The sequence below is a fragment of the Pristis pectinata genome, chromosome 9 (assembly GCF_009764475.1).
Source record: "Pristis pectinata isolate sPriPec2 chromosome 9, sPriPec2.1.pri, whole genome shotgun sequence".
NCBI classification, from domain to species: Eukaryota; Metazoa; Chordata; class Chondrichthyes; order Rhinopristiformes; family Pristidae; genus Pristis; species Pristis pectinata.
Genome location: NC_067413.1, coordinates 8,710,883 through 8,718,894, shown reverse-complemented (window position 1 = coordinate 8,718,894; position 8,012 = coordinate 8,710,883). Strand labels below are relative to the sequence as shown.

At 42.6% G+C, this 8,012-nt stretch overlaps 1 pseudogene; it reads left to right on the top strand.

Annotated features, from left to right (window-relative positions):
• The first annotated feature begins 5,948 nt into the window (after positions 1-5,948).
• LOC127574726 (uncharacterized) lies at positions 5,949-6,049 on the top strand (annotated as a pseudogene).
• The last annotated feature ends 1,963 nt before the right edge of the window (positions 6,050-8,012 follow it).

Below are 8,012 nucleotides of genomic sequence, written 5' to 3'. Positions count from 1 at the left end.
AGTTTATAAAATATAATTTATTGTCATGCATACACATACAGGGAAGTACAGGTACAATGAAAAACTTGCTTACAGCAACATCACAGACACAGGTACAGACAACACACAGAGTATAAATTATATATGAATTATACAAGACAGTGAAGAGAGAGAGAATAAAAAAGCTGTCCAAGAACAAAATTTAAAAAAAGTAAGAGATAAGTCCATGATGGTGCAAGAGGTGGTCCATAGTGTTCAGTTGCTGAGGTAAGGTTAGTGTCGTGCAGGTCAGTTCAAGAACCTGGTGGTTGTAGGAAAGTAGCTGTTCCTGAACCTGGTGGTGTGGGACTTCACATGTTCTATATTCACATACTCTAGAGTCACATATAAGCCATACTGGGTAAAGATTTCCTTCTCTGTGAGATATTAGTTCCTGAAGATTATTTCCTTCTGCCTTACTATTGCTGCAAGCTTATACAGAATCCTTTGAGTAGCTGCAGCCATGAGTTTCCAAACCCCTGGCACTCTACGCACGCAGGAGATCAAAGTGTCGCAACAGTGTTTGCCATGGGTGTTCTCCAGCTCTGTGTCATCGTGGATCATCATGATGTCACCAAAGACTCTTACAAATTCCTGTGGATGTACGGTGGAGAGCATCCTGACCGGTTGCATCACCGCCTGGTATGGAGGCTCCAATGCGCAGGATCGCAAGAGGCTGCAGAGGGTTGTAGACTCAGCCAGCTGCATCATGGGCACAACCCTTCCCACCATCGAGAACATCTTCAAGAGGCGGTGCCTCAAGAAGGCGCCCTTCATCATTAAGGACCCTCACCATCCAGGACATGCTCTCTTCTCATTACTACCATCAGGGAGGAGGTACAAGAGCCTGAAGACCCACACTCAATGTTTCAGGGACAGCTTCTTTCCCTCCGCCATCAGATTTCTGAACGGTCCATGAACCCATGAACGCTACCTCGTTATTCCTTTTTTTTGCACTACTTATTTATTTTTATAATTTATAGATTCTTATGTCTTGCACTGTACTGCTGCCGCAAAACAACAAATTTCAGATCATATGTCAGAGATAAAAAATGTGATTTTGTATCTGATTCTGATTCTGATCATCAAGACTGGTAATCATTAGGAATTGGAATCTTAGAATTGTGGAATCATTGCACAGTGAGGTTATTCAGCCCATCAATTTGATACTGGCTGTCTGCAGGAGCACTCCAGTCACTCTCGTTCCTCAGTTCCCTCCCTGCGGCCCTGAATCTTTCTTTAAATCCCTCCCATTTTGAATGCAAAGACTGATTCCATCTCCATCGTCCTCCCAGGCTGTGAACTCCAGATCATTACCATCAGGGATTTTTTGCAACTGCTGGCCAGCAGTCTCTCCAAATTAACATAATTTCTCTCGTTCTTTCCCTTTGATTAATGGCTTTCTTGCCGGTTTGGCTTTGCATTCCATTTTACTCAACACCATTGTCAGCTGGAATGATCTCATGCTCAAAGATAAAGGTCAGGTCTTTACATTCAGAACATTCAAATGCTTAATTTCTATGATGCCATTGTATCTTATCTTGGTTTAAATTGCAGCAAATTGCATTCTTAATATTCATTCATGCACAGTCACTTGCAAAACAGTTCAGATGGTGATTCAACTCACTGCCCCTAACATCACATCCAGGCAGGCGTCCAGCTCAGATCTTCAACAATGGCCTTTTCTTCAAGATGGCGTCACTACCCAGGATGGAAATCAAAAACAAGGAGTCTGTTGGAGGTTATCAAGGGTTCGGTAAAGTTAGTTACAGACCTTTTGTTCGATTTTGTTTACACTGACTGCTCCATTCTGAGATGTAATTCAGTCGCTGGTTCTCTGAGTCAGTCAGTGGTGCAGTCAGATCCCTGTCCAATGCTCCAGTGCAGTTCTGACAGAGTGTGATACAGCTCCCGTGAAGACCAATGATCCATTACCCCCTTCATTACTTTCTGAAACTACATGCTAACTTTTTGTCTGTCCTGCGCCCGGATCAGATCCCAATGCACTGCAACATTTTGAAGTTTCATTCCATTTAAATAATAATTCGCTTTTTCATTCTTCCTTCCGAAGTGGATAACCTCATACCTTCCCACATTAAAATTGGTAAATTGGTTTATTGTTGTCACATGTACAGTGAAAAACTTGTCTTGCATACCATCCATACAGATCATTTCATTACAACACACAAAAAATGCTGGAGGAACTCAGCAGGTCAGGCAGCATCTATAGAGGGAAATAAACAGTTGACGTTTCAGGTTGAGACCCTTCCCTTCTCACCTTCAAACTATGCCCTCTAGTTTGAGACTCTTTTACTCTGGGTAAGAAACTGTAACTATCTACCCTATCTCTGCCCCTCATGATTTTGTAAACCTTGATGAGGTCCTCCCTCAGCTGCATTCGCTCCAAAGAAAACAGTCTCAGCCTATCCAGTCTCTCCTTATAACTCAAGCTCTCCAGTCACAGCAACATCCCTGTGAATCATTTCTGCACCCTACCTAGCTTAAACAGGTCCATCCTATAGTGTGGCATCCAGAACTGCACACAATACTCCCAGTGAACTCTCACCAACATCTTGTACAGCTGTAACATGACGTACCAATTCCTGTACTCAGTGCTCTGACTAATGAAGGCAAGGGTGCCAAATGCCTTCTTCTTCACCGTGTATACTTGTGTCACCACTTTCAGGGAACTATGTACTTGAACCCCAGAGTCTCTCTGTTCTACAACACTCTCCAGGGCCGTGCCATTTCTTGTGTAAGTCCTGCCCTGGTTTATCTAACCAAAATGCAACACTTCACGCTTGTCTGAGTTAAATTCCATCTGCCGTTCATTGGTCCACTTTCCCAGTGGTGTAGTCTTACACAACACCCTTCACTACTCTACGCTCCAACCAATGAGAGCAAGGACTCCAGATGTGGCCTCATCAAAGCCTTGGAAGGTTGCATCTGCACTTCGCTACTTTTATACTCTATACCTCTTTCAGTAAAGGCCTGGAAACCATTTTGGAAAAGTCCGATTCAAATGCAAACTTCCCTTCTTTAATCTATGAATTAATTGGGCTCTTAAGAAGTCTAATGTGGTGAAAAATTGAAATGTTCCAAACTTTGCCTTGGTGATAACATCGTGGGGTCACACAGCGCAGAGAAAGGCTGAGACCCATTCTGTCTATGCTGGCCATGAAGTGCTCATCTACACTAACTCCAGTTTAAGTACTCAGCACATAGCCTCCTATGCCATGGTGTTTCAAGTGCTCATCTAATTACATATTGTGAGAGTACTTGCCTGCACTACCCCCCCTCAGGCATTTTCAACCACCCTCTGTGTGGGAATAACAATCTTCAAATCCCCTCGAAGTCTCCTATCTCTCACCTCAAACCTTTGTCCTCTGGTTGCAGACATTTCTGCTGGGCAAAGGTTTCTCGCCATCTATCTCTGGCTCCCATAATTTTGCAGATCTCAGTCAGGTCCCCCTCACATTTCTCTGCTCAATGAAAACAAAGTCTACCTTCATAACTGAAATGTTCCATCCCAGGGTGAATCTGCTCTCTCGTCTCTCCAGTCCTGTCGTGTGCAGTGACCAGAACTGCACACAGTACTCCAGCTGTAGTCTAGCCAATGTTTTATAGACTTATTGCACAACCCGTCTACTCTTATATTCTATGCCCTGACTGGTGAAGACAAGTACCCTGCATGCCTTCTTAACTGCCTGTCCACCTGTGCTGCTGTCTTCAAGGACCCTTGTACGTGTCCTCCAAGGTTCTTCTATTCCTCGGTACTTTCTACACAGTACCCCGTCAAATGCATCATGCCACTTCCTACACAGTACCCATCACACTATTACAGCCCTCCCCACTCAGTATACCATCACACCCCTTCCCGTACAAAACCCCATCACACCCCTTCCCACACACTCCCATCACATCCACCATTTGCCTGATCATCTCCCTTGATCTCCTCTCAGTGTTGATCCTCCTTCTGATGTTTCTCTCCCCAAATCCCACCCCTCTCCCATAATCCTGCCCTGTCCCTCCAAGGTCCTCTGTCCTGTGCCCTGTACTCCCCCTCTGCCCTATCCGCCACCAGCAGCACTACAATGCCCATTAGTGAAGAACGTCTCCCTTGTCCCACCAAGTATGCCTTGTGGGAGGCATGCCTCCAGGAGTACAGTCACCATCGTTAGAGAAACACTGCTCTATACCTCTGAACAGAGAGAATCCCATCTGTCATTTTTTGAATTCTTACCAACACGAAGAGCCGAGTAATGACCAGTCAATCTACATTGCCAAATATCTCTGACCTTTATCACCTTGTATCCCTTGTCACTTTATGGCCTTTGTTTTAAAAAATGCATTATTGAAGGTCATCCCATTGATGAATGTAGATGTGCTAAAATATTCTTGAAAATACTCTTTTATGCAAGTTAAGCCAAGTGCAAGCTGGACTTAGCTGGAGATGACTTTCACCATTCATTGGGTGTCAGAGGTTCATTTCAATTGGCATTGCAGACTATGCTTATACTGTTGTTAATGGTCGGTGCATGTTATAGCTCTTCCCAGGGACAGTCGCATTAGGGAAACTAACTGCTGCTGAAATGCAGTTAGTTGTCTTCCCTCAGGTAGTCAGAGACCATTAGGCAGTAGTTTGAATGCTCACGTGTGATACCTTTTATAACTTCATCATGCAGTGTACAGCCATTGGAGGTGGAAGCCTCTTCTTAGATTCCTGTGAAAGCTGGTGCAATGCAAAGTAAATGAACTGGATGCTTAGTTGGAATAATAATGAAACATAGTTGGAATATCTTCCACATTTTTCAGTCGCCACACTATAAGGAGGATGTGTTTCGAATGAAAGTGGTCGTCTGTTTCGGAAGCCGTTGGAATATTCAACCTACTCCCTATACACTCATGACTGTGTGGCCAGATTCTGCTCTAACTCCATCTACAAGTTTGCAGATGATACCACTGTTGTTGGCCATATCTCAGACATGGCCGGAGTACAGGAAGGAGATAGAGAGCTTAGTGACATGGTGTCATGACAACAACCTTTCCCTCAATGTCAACAAAAGGACTGGTCACTGACTTCAGGAAAGGGGACGGTGTACATGCACCTGTCTACATCAATGGTGCTGAGGTCGAGAGGGTTGAGAGCTTCAAGTTCCTGGGAGTGAACATCACCAATAGCCTGTCCTGGTCAAATCACATAGATGCCATGGCCAAGAAAGCTCACCAGCACCTCAACCTCGTCAGGAGGCTAAAAAAATTCAGTATGTCCTCTTTGACACTCACCAACTTTTATCGATGCACCATAGAAAGCATCCTATCTGGATGCAGCACAGTTTGGTGTGGCAACTGCTCTGCCCAGGACCGCAAGAAATTACAGAGAGTTGTGGACATAGCCCAGTACATCACGGAAACCAGCCTCCCCTCCTTGGACTCTGTCTTTACCTCTTGCTGCCTTGGCAAAGCAGCCAGCATAATCAAAGACCCCACCCACCCAGGTCATTCTCTCTTCTCTCCTCTTCCATCAGGTAGAAGATACAGGAGACTGAGGGCACGCACCATCAGACTTAAGGACAGCTTCTATTCCACTGTGATAAGACTATTGAACACTTCCCTTATATGATGAGATGGACTCTGACCACACAATCTACCTTGTTGTGACCTTGCACGTTATTGCACTGCACTTTCTCTGTAGCTGTGACATTTTACTCTGTACTGTTATTGTTTTTACCTGTACTACTTCAATGCACTCTGTACTAACTCAATGTAACTGCACTGTGTAATGAATTGACCTGTAAGATATGTATGCAAGACAAGTTTTTCACTGTACCTTGGTACAAGTGACAATAATAAACCAATACCAATACCAATACCAATACAAAGACAAGATGTCACGTTCTTTAAATCATGCTAACCTTCTCTCCTTTCATGCACATCCCTTGAGAAGGATGGAAGGGACCCTAGTGGCCTTACAACACACAAATAGTTAAGGCATATTCATCTACTTGGTGGTATCTAACCAGGTTTTTAGAGGCAGATGTCAAGTGCTGCTAGAAGATCGGTGAAGGATGCTCTTTGGTCTGCAGAAACTCGTTGGTCTTCCAGTACAGCGAGATGTCTGTCAGGGAATGCTGTCGACTGGCACATTCCAGGCTGCAGGATTACATGCTGAGGGATGCACTGAAGCTTGGAGCAGCCTACACAAAGGCTCTGTGGGGAAGGTCCACAGTCTAGGCTCCTTCTGCTACCAGATATGGAGGGGCTGATTCAGGTGGGGAAGCCCCTCAAACAGTGAAAGGATCACCCCAGGGGGCCACATGAGTGGCAATGGTGCTATGGTTTTAAAAAAAGTGTCAACACTACTGAATGTGTTGACCAAGTGACACTAAGAATGTAAAATGTTTTGCAATGTGTTTTCTTAATATATATAAAAAAAGATTATTTCTGAAATAAAAAATACATTCTTTAAGTATCCAGGAGCAAAATGCATATTTAATATCACTCTGTGCTCAAGCTTCTCTTGTCTTGTTACAGCTTGAAGAGTTTTGAATGTTCACTTTTTTTCCCTCTGATCCAGAACGAAGCTTGTTGCTATTTATCGACAGTGTTCCCATTTGTCCCCTGCTGGGATCTATATTTGATATGGCCCGATCATTGTGACACGTGGAACAAAATAGCTGGTATCCAAGAGATGAGATTTGTCTTTGTTGCTAGGTTTCAGGAGCAATTTATCTGTATGAATGTAAGTCAGGGAATTATTTCAAGAATAAAACTAACATGTATCCTCAACAATGGCGTTTTGTAAATCTTTGCAAATGGTATCAAAACTATAGAGGACCGACACATTAAAAGTGATTAAATTTGTGACAAAAACCAATTTCTTTTGCACATTATGAAAATTATTTTAATCTAAGAGATGAATAGTTTTGTGTTTTCATTAAATGCTGCTCACATTTTCACTCTTGCTCTGATTATCTGTGACTATTTAATGAATAACTTTGAAGCCTTTCTTTATGTTGTTAATTACATCCAAGTTGGAAAGTAATTAATTCTTTTTGAATATAAGTCAGCCATTTAATCAATTCCTGATGAACACAGATTAAGCACAAATGATCCAGCCCTCTTATTGGTGGCCTTTAATTGTTGTCCTTGCTATTAGGCTAAATTACTTCAGGAAATCAATTTTTCCTCACAAATTTGTCCCACTTTATTAGATTTTAGCACATTGTTAAAAGAAAAACCCTGTGGACTTGACAATGTTACAGAGAGATTTTTTAAAAATGATTACATATTAAACTAGCAATCACCTCATAAGAAAATGCAGAACATAATGACAATCGACATTGCTCCATCGGTCCATTGATGGTTCTGTCTACTTATCTAACCAGTGCTTCAAAGATTACATTTACATTATCTGGGTCTTACAATGCTACACTCCTGATGAGTTTGGTTTATTGGATCTGGGCATTACTGGCAAGGCCAACATTTATTGGCCGTCTCTGATTTGAGGAGATTATTGCTGGACATTCAGAAGCCAGGAAAGAGTCACCTGCCGTGTTGTCAGTCTAAAGTTGCGTATAAGCCAGACCAGATATAGATGACAGATTTCCTCCGAAAAGTATTAGTGAGCCAGATGAGTTTTATCACAATCCATTCCCGATTGTGATGAGAAACTACTGATAATAGCTTTTTAATTCAAATTTTATTGAATTAGTTGAATTTAAATTCCCCAGTTGCCCCAGTATGATTCAAATTTGTGCTTTAACACTAATATTCTTGGCTTCTGGATACCAGTAACATAGCCACTGCACTTATCGCTGTGACCTTTAATTTTCTTAATGAGGAATTTCTTTTCAGAAGGTAATGACACAATATTGAATTGAGCACTGTCACTGCAGGATAACACTTCATGCTTGCCCTGTGTTCTAGCTGTGAGGCAGTGTCAACTCTGCTAGCTTCATATATTGCTTACACGCCTTGCTCACTCATGTTGG